The sequence below is a fragment of the Littorina saxatilis genome, linkage group LG12, assembly GCF_037325665.1.
Source record: "Littorina saxatilis isolate snail1 linkage group LG12, US_GU_Lsax_2.0, whole genome shotgun sequence".
Lineage (NCBI taxonomy): Eukaryota > Metazoa > Mollusca > Gastropoda > Littorinimorpha > Littorinidae > Littorina > Littorina saxatilis.
This window is the reverse complement of record NC_090256.1, coordinates 77,588,014-77,600,175: the sequence shown is the minus strand read 5'-3', so window position 1 is coordinate 77,600,175 and position 12,162 is coordinate 77,588,014.

Below are 12,162 nucleotides of genomic sequence, written 5' to 3'. Positions count from 1 at the left end.
CTTATCAATTGATCTATTATTCATTCATTTATTCAAAATGCATTGAGCCAAGACACCCAGCACTTTATCATAATACCTTATGAGGCTTCCATCGCCTGTCACGTAGCCACTGTAACAGGCCACTGCGCGTGTGCGTAAACCTGCCCGTGTGTGCCTGTTTGGGAGAAAGAGAGAGAGAGAGAGAGAGAGAGAGAGAGAGAGAGAGAGAGAGAGAGAGAGAGAGAGAGAGAGAGAGATAAATAAAGGGAGGGGGGGGACAGAGAGATAAGGACAGTGAGGGTGATAGACAAAGAGAAAGAGAATGACAGAGAGAGAGAGAGAGAGAGAAGGGAGGGGGAGAGAGAAAAATAAATAACAAGTCGCGTAAGGCGAAATTACTACATTTCGTCAAGCTGTGGAACTCACAGAATGAAACTGAACGTAGTCCGCCGCTAGTGCAAAAGGCAGTGAAAGTGACGAGCCTGTTTGGCGCGGTAACGGTTGCGCTGTGCTTCGAATCATAGCACGCTTTACTGTACCTCTCTTCGTTTTAACTTTCTGAGCGTGTTTTTAATCCAAACATATCATATCTATATGTTTTTGGAATCAGGAACCGACAAGGAATAAGATAAAATAGTTTTTAAAACGATTTCGGAAATTTAATTTTAATCATAATTTTTATATTTTTAAATTTTAGAGCTTGTTTTTAATCCGAATTTATATATTTATATTTATATGTTTTTGGAAGCAGAAAATGATGAAGAATAAAATCAAAAGTAATTTTGGATCGTTTTATAAAAACATAATTTTAATTACAATTTTCAGATATTTAATGACCAAAGTCATTAATTAATTTGTAAGCCTCCATGCTGAAATGCAATACCGAAGTCCGGCCTTCGTCGAAGATTGCTTGGCCAAAATTGCAATCAATTTGATTGAAAATTGAGGGTGTGACAGTGCCGCCTCAACTTTTACAAAAAGCCGGATATGACGTCATAAAATACATTTATCGAAAAAATGAAAAAAACGTCTGGGGATATTATACCCAGGAACTCTCCTGTAAAAATTTCATAGAGATAGGTCCAGTAGTTTACTCTGAATCGCTCTACACACACACACGCACAGACACACACACAGACACAGACACAGACACACACACACACACACACACACACACACACACACACACACACACACACGCACACACACACACACCACGACCCTCGTCTCGATTCCCCCTCTATTTTAAAACATTTAGTCAAAACTTGACTAAATATAACAAGTCGCGTAAAGCGAAAATACAACATTTAGTCAAGTAGCTGTCGAACTCACAGAATGAAACTGAACGCAATGCAACGCAGCAAGACCGTATACTCGTAGCATCGTCAGTCCACCGCTCATGGCAAAGGCAGTGAAACTGACAAGAAGAGCGGGGTAGTAGTTGCGCTGAGAAGGATAGCACGCTTTTCTGTACCTCTCTTCGTTTTAACTTTCTGAGCGTGTTTTCAATCCAAACATATCATATCTATATGTTTTTGGAATCAGGAACCGACAAGGAATAAGATGAAAGTGTTTTTAAATTGATTTCGAAAAATTTAATTTTGATCATAATTTTTATATTTTTAATTTTCAGAGCTTGTTTTTAATCCAAATATAACATATTTATATGTTTTTGGAATCAGAAAATGATGGAAAATAAGATAAACGTAAATTTGGATCGTTTTATAAAAACATAATTTTTTTTACAATTTTCCGATTTTTAATGACCAAAGTCATTAATTAATTTTTAAGCCACCAAGCTGAAATGCAATACCGAAGTCCGGGCTTCGTCGGAGATTACTTGACCAAAATTTCAACCAATTTGGTTGAAAAATGAGAGCGTGACAGTGCCGCCTCAACTTTCACGAAAAGCCGAATATGACGTCATCAAAGACATTTATCAAAAAAATGAAAAAAACGTCTGAGGATATCATACCCAGGAACTCTCATGTCAAATTTCATAAAGATCGGTCCAGTAGTTTAGTCTGAATCGCTCTACACACACACACACACAGACAGACACACACACACATACACCACGACCCTCGTCTCGATTCCCCCCTCTATGTTAAAACATTTAGTCAAAACTTGACTAAATGTAAAAAGGGAGGGATAGAGAGGTAAAGAGAGTGAGGGTGAGAGACAGACAGAAATAATTGAAATGAATTGAATTGAACTTTATTTTTCGAGGGTGACAGAATAAGCAATGCAAACATGCTTTTTTTCATCCGGGCTTTGCCCATTGAGCGTAACTCAATAACAAGAAGAAATAGAAGTTAAGTTAACTACAGTATAATTAACATATTTAACATGTCCAACAATCAAAAAGACATCTGCAAACACGATCAGATTACATGTGGTATCAATTACTGAATTAGGTCAAAAGCGTTATCAAAGTCAACAAATAGAGTAACACAGAACTGGCTATTGTTAAAGTTGGTTAGCCATTGGTCAACTAAACTGATCAGCGCTGTTTGACGTGAGTGTTTTTGCCTGAAACCTGATTGCTTAATATGTATCAATTTGTTGTTCTCAAAGTGCAAAAGAGTATGTTTATTGATATGTTTCTTAAGAGGCTTTGAAATGATTGATAGAATTGACTATATTGGTCTGAAATTTGAAGGATTTGTAGTATCCCCCGATTTAAAAGAGGAATCACTTTAGCCTGTTTGAATTTACTAGGAAAATAGCATTGGTCGATACAAAGGTTATTAATAAAAGTCGATGTATCCGTGATTATTGGAGCTGCCATTTTTATATTTTTTGCATCAAGCCCATCTATGTCACATGTTCCGGTTTGTTTTAGATGTTGTAGCTGAAAGTAAACATCCAGTATAGTCGTTGGTTGCAGTGTATGCTGAAAATGTATCTGTTTGGAATTGCAGTATTCCTTTAAAAATTCTAAATCATGTGATTGTGTCCGATCAGAAAATTTTTGCAATTTTTGAGAAGTGTTCTTCAAGTGTTTCTACAGAAATGTCTATTATTTGTAAAAATTTAGTTGCAATGACTTTGTTTGTGAGTTGGTTAATTGCTTTCCAAATAGATTTTGAATCTTGTTTAGATGAAAGGAGCTTTTGATAATAGTGTTGTTTACGCTTTCTTGTTAAGGAATTCACTTTATTTCTTTGATGTATGTACTATTTATGGGTACCATGTTCTTTTAAGAAGTCACGGTGATTTGCTGCATATTCTATGTCTTGCTTGAATCATTTAGGTTTTTCTATTTGCTTTACTCGATGGGCTATTTTTCAAATCAAAAAGAAATGCACTTTCACTGAAATGAGAGAATTAACGATATGCAATAGTTCTGTGACCGGTGTTTAAAATTGTAACCCCTTTACGAGACCAAGAGATGCAAATAGAAAATGGTGACTGGCAGAAAAAAGGGTACACATGTTTCTTTGATTTGACGTTTTTCAGAAACATAAATATGATCAATAAGTGTTTTAGAGGTGGAAGTAATACGAGTGGGTTTTGAATCATTTGATGTAAATTAAATAGATTTAGCGTTTCCATCCAATTTTTAATTTGCTTCAGAAGATCGATAATGAAAGTCTCCAAAAAGAGTGATTTCTTTTTAAAACTGCATCCATTTTGACCATGAATGTATCCTACCAGCTCACTCTTTCTGGTGAGTTTCAGTCACAGAATCCAACACTGATTGGTGCTGATATTTAGCGTATTTATTCTATACCATGAGTTTCAAAGTGTTCAGGACGCTTGTAGGTCAATGATTCGTTTATATAAGCTAGCAAGCCAGTTTCTACGTTTTTGGTAGAATCGTTTCGAAATATATTATAACCTGACTATAAAATCTGAATCAAGTAGGCTATGTTGTTAGATATCTAGATTCTGAAAATCCAAAAATATGAAAGTTTTTACCGTTGCTAGAGTAAGGGTAATTAATATGTCTTTCATTTTGTTATATGCATGGCATGGTTAATGCTTAAATGGCCAATATGAAGCCCTTGTTTGACAAGCCAATCATTTTGACAATTTTGAGTCGAAGAAGCCATACAATAACTTGAAGAAATAAAATACAAAAACAAATACCACACACACACAAACCCACGATTAAATTTCAATAGGTAAAGTTCATAACGTAGTTATAGAAGAATCATAGCAGATGAATTACAGTGGTAGTTTATGAAACATGATTTCAACATAGTTTCATAATATTCAAAAGCTTTGAATCGCAGCTTAAGTCCTTTTTACATTCACTCAAGTAATGACTAAAAGTTTTAACGAGGGTGGTGAGCGAGGTTTGTCTCCCGATGTGTGTGTGTATGTGTGTGTGTGTGTGTGTGTGTGTGTGTGTGTGTGTGTGTGTGTGTGTGTGTGTGAAAGCGTCAAATAGCGACTTTCTGTATTGTTGGAAGAAGACACATACAATTATCATTTCTCTGTTCCTTATCATTTGCAGATTCCAACAATACAAAGTTTATGGTGTTTGGCGATGAAAATGGACTTCAAATGCAGAAATTCCTTGAAAGGAAACAATGCTTCCAGTCTGTGTTCTGTACGCTCTGTTTGGCAGATCAAGACTGATAAGCATACGTCATATCAAGTCTGGAACACGCAAATGACGTCATATTGAAAGGCGAGAGATTATGACATCACCTTGCGACTTTCTTTCCCCCAAACACAATAAATATTCTGCCTCAAGCTTATTCTTCTTCTTCTCATATATATATCTCTCTCTCTCTCTCTCTCTCTCTCTCTCTCTCTCTCTCTCTCTCTCTCTCTCTCTCTCTCTCTCTCTCTTGTAAGGACCGGTTGTAAGGAAAGGCGTAGCCATAAACCTCTAGTAGGGGAAAGGCTCCTAATATGGACCGGCTCCTAATATGGACCACCTCCTGTTCTGACAAACTAACGGCGCTAGAGCGCTCAAAACAATTTCATTCGCTTTATTCACCCTCTCTGGATAAGTTGCACATGTCAAAACAGTTGCAGAAACACAAACCTGAAAACCGTTAGGCTTTTTCGCTTTTTTTCACTTTTGGCAGCGTTCACTCTAAATTTGCCGCCTAAAACGGACTCGTTTCTGTCCACAGCCAAAGCTTTCATAACACAAAAATGGCTATATATGACAGCTAAGACAGTATTTGTTACATTTTAACAGTGTGTGCCCCGAGTTTCTACTGCAAACAAAAAATAATAGCAAAACCTCAAAGTATGTGTGAGTCCCCTAATATGGACCACCTTCAACAAATCGAAGAAAATAAAAACTAAAGGCAATTTTAATTAATTCATTAAGAAGCTTGCTGAAAATAACCTATAACTAGCCCTCGAGATTTCAAAAAAATATAACAAATAGTCTTTTTTTGTGGAAGTTGATAATTTCACTTATTTTCACTCTGTTTTTGATAAGCTTCTTCAGTTTCCTGGTGTGCTTCAAATAATGCTCTCATCAACCCGAAACAGCTAAATCTAAAGCATATTTGAATTAGTCTGACTTGCACACTAAGTTGTATCATGTTATTTTGAAGTATAGGGGGCTTTTTACAGTGATTCGTGAAGGCCGCTTCACTGGTCCATATTGGGCGCCCAGGCTCCTAATATGGACCATTTGTGATTTTTTTGTGTATTTAATTTTTGCTGAAGGTCTATCGGAGCTATTTCACTCTAATTCGGCCTAATGATTAAACTAAGAGAGAAGGACTACCAACCACAAAATGAAACTTTTTTGTAAGAAAACAAGCTAGTTATCAGCAATAAACAAAAAGTGGTCCATATTAGGGGCCCTTCCCCTATCCTTGAAAAACAAAGTTCCATCATCATCATCGCTCTCTCTCTCACTCTCTCTCTCTCTCTCCCCCCCCCCCCCCCCCCCTTGATAAAGAAACTGTGAGAGAAACGGGCGTATTTTAGAGCAATCGCTTGACTGAATGTTTAATTACGCCTCAGCGTTCTTGTTCTACTTTCAAAGCGTTGAAATCATTTATTTATTAATATAGTGTAAGTGTAGCTTTGAGACGAGCACACAAAACTGTAGACACGGGTACCGTTAGATCTGTGGATGTACCCTAAAAGTTAAACACAGATTAAATTCAGGTCAGGATGACCCTAAACAGCGATCAATTTAAATGTTCGGCGAAAATAGATTCAATTACCTGTCAGGTTAAGATTACCAGCACATTCCCACACTCACCTACACCCACACACACGCTCTCACACACACACACTCACACACACTTATCATGATGGCACAGTCACTTGACCATAGTTGGGTGCATTTCTCTGAAGTTGTGCAGATAAGACAAAAGTGACCAGAACCTAGCACTTGTTTTGTAACGCTTCAGAACATTAAAAAATCAATTGCCAATTCAGAAAGGCAGAATATTAAAACATTTTTTTTAAATATACCACATAACGAAAGATTATGTGTTAAATGCCAGTCAGAACCCGAAGATGAATTCCATTACACATTTCAGGGTAATTTGTTTTAACATTTGAGGAAAAAGCTGTTACCAGTGTATTTTCGGAGAAATTTAAACGCAGTCAAACTGACACATTTATTTAAATTACATAAAAGCGAAAGTTATTGAACTTGGTACATTTTATTTAGTATATAATTTGTGATTATAATTAATTAGTTATTAATGAAGTTTGACCTGGGGTTAATAATTACGAAATGTTGTGTCCCATTCTTACATTCAATTTTCTCTCTCAAATTCATGTAACCCTAGGGGTTATTTGAAATGAATATTGCCTTGCCTTGACAGAGAGAGAAAGAGAGAGGGAGACGGAGAGAGAGAGAGAGAGAGAGAGAGAGAGAGAGGGGGGGGGGGGGGGGGGGGGGGGGGGGGGGGGGGGGTGGGGAGGAGGGATACAATGGGATCGAAGAACAAAACGTTTTGAACGGAACCGTATGATGTACACAATCACATGAACAAGAAAGTTCTCGCTACTGGCTGTCCGATAACGAGTTACGCGAACTCAGATGAACAGAATTTTCTTTCCACATGTTTGTTTAACTGCGTTGAATATACACACAGTCTGCCGGCTTCACAATTAACCAAGGTACAGTCTCACGACTGCCGCTCTTAACGCAGTCAGGTCATCTCAGCTGTTGTTTGTTTCATGTCTTCGAGGAAGACGTCACTGCTCAGCGGGGTCCACGGCCTACGCAAGCTTCTCATCATGTCTACCTCTAATTAAATTTGTCACTACAGACTTTACGCATTTTAATGAACCATCATTCTTTTGTCCCCAAAGCTACTGGTTTTGTGATGACTGCCGGTCACATGGCTATGGCAAACACCTCAGTCGTAAACACGTACGCCTTCCATAAACACGCATCTTTTTTTTGTTATAGCCTGGTGTTAAACAGTAGTGTTTTGGTCAGAAACATATGAGTATTTGAAGATCTGCCTTTCTTCTGCTCAAAAATGGGTTTCTTGGATTTGAGAAATATTTGAGTAAGACGTCACAGGTTCTTGACCACACCTACCCTCAAAAATGTCGTCTGTTTCGACCTCTGACGTCATGACCAAGTATCGCTCAATTAAAAAAAACACTTATTTTTTTTGAGCAGAAGAAAGGCAGATCTTCAAATACACACATATGTTTCCAACCCAAACATCGCTGTTATCGTCTTGGCTATACCACTGAAAACATTTCCTGAACTTTTTGTGTTCAGTGTATCATCTAAAAAAAATCCTGCCTGCTCAGCTCTGTCTTCAGCAGATGGCTCGATTGCCTCCTCGTCTAGTCCCCCTCCATCGCCGACCCCTTCGTCTTGAGTCATATATGTTTCACTTGGTGTATATGTTTCACGCTGTCTGTCTGTTTGTCTAGACTGACTAGTTCCTCTAAATGTGGCTGTACATCCATTGACATTGCTGACTCGTATCTTTCGCATACCCCCCCCCCCCCCCCCCCTCACTCTGTCTCTCCCACACACAACGAACACACATGCACACTCTCTCACCCTCCCTTTCTCAGTCGCAAGAGGTCAGTCTGTTTTCCTCTCTCCTACGCACACTTAATAAGGCGGTATTTTTCTTTCATCTTTTCCTCACTAGTGCGATTTAATTTCTCTCTCTCTCTCTCTCTCTCTCTCTCTCTCTCTCTCTCTCTCTCTCTCCAGATCTGGTTTGAAACAGTGTTGCGTGTTGACTGCAAGTATTCATCAGTAGAGTACATCTCTCTCTTTCTGTGGTTAGAAACAGTTTTGCGTGTTGACTGCATTTATTCATCAGGTAGAGTACATCTCTCTTTGTGGTTAGAAACAATTTTGTGTGTTGACTGCAAGTATTCATCAGTAGAGTACATCTCTCTCTTTTTGTGGTTAGAAACGGTTTTGCGTGTTGACTGCAAGTATTCATCAGTAGAGTACATCTCTCTCTTTGGTTAGAAACAGTGTTGCGTGTTGACTGCAAGTATTCATCAGTAGAGTACATCTCTCTCTTTGGTTTGAAACAGTGTTGCGTGTTGACTGCAAGTATTCATCAGTAGAGTACATCTCTCTCTTTCTCTGGTTAGAAACGGTTTTGCGTGTTGACTGCAAGTATTCATCAGTAGAGTACATCTCTCTCTTTGTGGTTAGAAACAGTTTTGCGTGTTGACTGCATTTATTCATCAGGTAGAGTACATCTCTCTTTGTGGTTAGAAACAATTTTGTGTGTTGACTGCATTTATTCATCAGTAGAGTACATCTCTCTCTTTCTCTCTCTCTGGTTAGAAACGGTTTTGCGTGTTGACTGCAAGTATTCATCAGTAGAGTACATCTCTCTCTTTCTCTCTCTCTGGTTAGAAACAATTTTGCGTGCTGACTGCAAGTATTCATCAGTAGAGTACATCTCTCTCCTCTCTCTCTCTGGTTAGAAACAGTTTTGCGTGCTGACTGCAAGTATTCATCAGTGGAGTACATCTCTCTCTCTTTCTCTCTCTCTGGTTAGAAACAATTTTGCGTGCTGACTGCAAGTATTCATCAGTAGAGTACATCTCTCTCTTTCTCTGGTTAGAAACGGTTTTGCGTGTTGACTGCAAGTATTCATCAGTAGAGTACATCTCTCTCTCTCTCTGGTTAGAAACGGTTTTGCGTGTTGACTGCATGTATTCATCAGTAGAGTACATCTCTCTCTCTCTCTCTCTCTCTCTCTCTCTCTCTCTCTCTCTCTCTCTCTCTCTCTCTCTCTCTCTCAGTGGTTAGAAACAGTTTTGCGTGTTGACTGCATGTATTCATCAGTAGAGTACATCTCTCTCTCTCTAGCTCTCTCTCTCTGGTTAGAAACAGTTTTGCGTGTTGACTGCAAATATTCATCAGTAGAGTACATCTCTCTCTCTCTCTTTCTCTCTCGGCATGGTACGAACATTTCAAGGATGTTTTAAACACAGTTACAGTTGAACTTATAAAGGTGAACCCGAAGACGATCAGTTGTCTGATACAGTTATCAGCGACAAAATTCTTGACAGGGAAATAATTGAAAGTGAAATTAGAAAAGCAATAAGAAATTTCAAGAATGGTTAAGCGGCAGGGCTTGATGGTGTGTTGAATGAAATGTTGAAAGTGTCTGAAAGTCTCATCTTACCTTTCTTAATTACGTTGTTCAACGCCATTCTCGACCCAAGAGAGTGGTCCAAGCTTGTGCCGTTACATAAAAAGGAGACTGTGATAACCCTGATAATTACAGAGGAATTTCCCTCACCAGCACGTTGAGCAACTTGAAATGTTTATGTCGGTTCTGAACGACCACTTGACCACGCTTTATTTGGTGTTTAACGTCGTTTTCAACCACGAAGGTTATATCGCGACGGGGAAAGGGGGGGAGATGGGATAGAGCCACTTGTTAATTGTTTCTTGTTCACAAAAGCACTAATAAAAAAATTGCTCCAGGGGCTTGCAACGTAGTACAATATATTACCTTACTGGGAGAATGCAAGTTTCCAGTACAAAGGACTTAACATTTCTTACATACTGCTTGACTAAAACCTTTACAAACATTGACTATATTCTATACAAGAAACACTTAACAAGGGTAAAAGGAGAAACAGAATCCGTTAGTCGCCTCTTACGACATGCTGGGGAGCATCGGGTAAATTCTTCCCCCTAACCCGCGGGGGGTCTTGACGCCATGTGGTCAGAAAATAATAACATTAGATGAAAGCCAGGTCGGTTTTTGAAGACAGCTTCGCAAGGTATTTTTTAATTGATGATTATGATTTATTGGTTCCAGTTGTCGAGTACAAACCAACCATTGCAGAGAATATAATTTTGTCCGTGCTTGCTATTGAATTAAAACCTTTTTTAATTGGGGTTTTCCCAAGAAATGTGCTTACATTTTAGTGTTCCGATGTATTTTGGCTTATTGTGCTACAGAGAATCCGGGTTAGGTTCACACACAATTTAAACTATGAGAAAGGACTGTGTATCATGACTTAAAAATAAAGGTTTATGTTAACATTTGCCAGGGATGCTGATGTAAAAAAACGACTCCGTCGGGTTTGTATGTGTTTTGGGAGAGTGACCTTTTCTTGCAAAACCTCTGCCAAATATTGGAGGGGCCAATCACTAGCGATGGGGAGTGTCGGAAACACGTGCTGCCGTCCACGACTGTTTCAGCCTAGCTCAGCTTTACCGTTGACTTAAAACCTCTCATGCAATTTTTTTAAAGTCTGTTTCGATCATGAACGAGTTTTGAGTGTGCAGAAGTATCAAGCGTGTTGCTATGTTTCTCTGTTGTGATGCAAAAACGCAGCCAACTAGATTTGCGGCTCCATCCGTGACGTCTTTTTGATGTTAAGGAGAAATAGCAGGGAACCTCGATGTCTCACCTTCTCACATACGTGGGCCCAGTTAATTGCATCTACCAAGCTACCATCCGGGAGTCATTTATCAGGTAATAAACATTAACATGCAGAATCCTTTCCTAACTTCCCGCGTGACTACATTCATATATAACATAAAATTAAACACCAGAAATATTGGTACACATATTCAAAACTTTGGCACAAAAGGACTTCACTAACAAGACACAACCACATAATATATGATGAGATAGTTTCATAAAAAAAAGCAAACGCAAGTAATATTTATGGATCAGAAACAAACAATCTGCTGCTTTAGCTTAAACGACTTTGAAGAGAGTGTCAATTTATACTTTTTGACCCAAACTCGACCTTACAGTGACCTAGAAATATTAACAGGATCAACGAGACTAAATTCATTTTCAGAAGTCCTTAAACCCTTAAACCGCTGAAAGTTTAAAAGATAAAAAGATCTAAGCATCACAAACTTTAAAAAAAGAAAAAAGAAATGTAACCCAAAATGGACCCACCCTTGCCCTTAAAACTTAAGGCAGACTGAATGGTTTTTTTGTATAATGTGAACAACAGATAACTTTTCTAGCTTTTAAAAGGTTAAAGACATAAATAATGTGCCATTTTATCACCCAGTGTGACCCTTGATATTTGGAAAGGGTCAACCAACTTGTCATGTTGGGAGGTCATCAAAACCTAGGAGTCTGCAAAGTTTTAAAGCTCTTGCTTAAAAAACCACAACGTTAAATTTTTAGAACCTGAACATGACCCTGTTGTGCCCTTGAAAGTTTACGATGGTCAAACAGACCGGTCATGTCAGAAGATCATCAAACTCAAGAAGTGTACACAGTTTCAAAGTCTTGGCTTCAAAAACATCTAAGATAACCTCAACATAAAGTGTTTTGTTCACAAACGGGGGACGGAAGGCCACCCGTCCATACAGACGGACAAGGCACATCCTAAGACCCACTGATAACTCAGGTAACATTTTTTTAAAATGGAACTAGTTAGCAAAATCAATGGAGATCTGTATGATTAAAATTATGAATCAACAAAACCTAAGCAGACCCATGCTGGAAAGAGCAAGCACTTCACCAATTGTGACCTGCTTGTTTGACACAATACATAATCAACATTTTGCCGAGACATCATCACAGATAAGTAAAACAAAGCAAAAGACAAAAAAAGACATATGAAACATTTCAGTCACATTCAAAATATGTCTTTATTGTATTTAAACTCTCGCCCCAACCCAACCCCTACACCCCCCCCCCCCCCCCCCCCTAACATCATCGAAATAAAAATGGGTATGACACAACATTTTCACATAACATTTGTTTTGATTAGTCTCCCTTATTTGTTTGCATGTTGTTCATA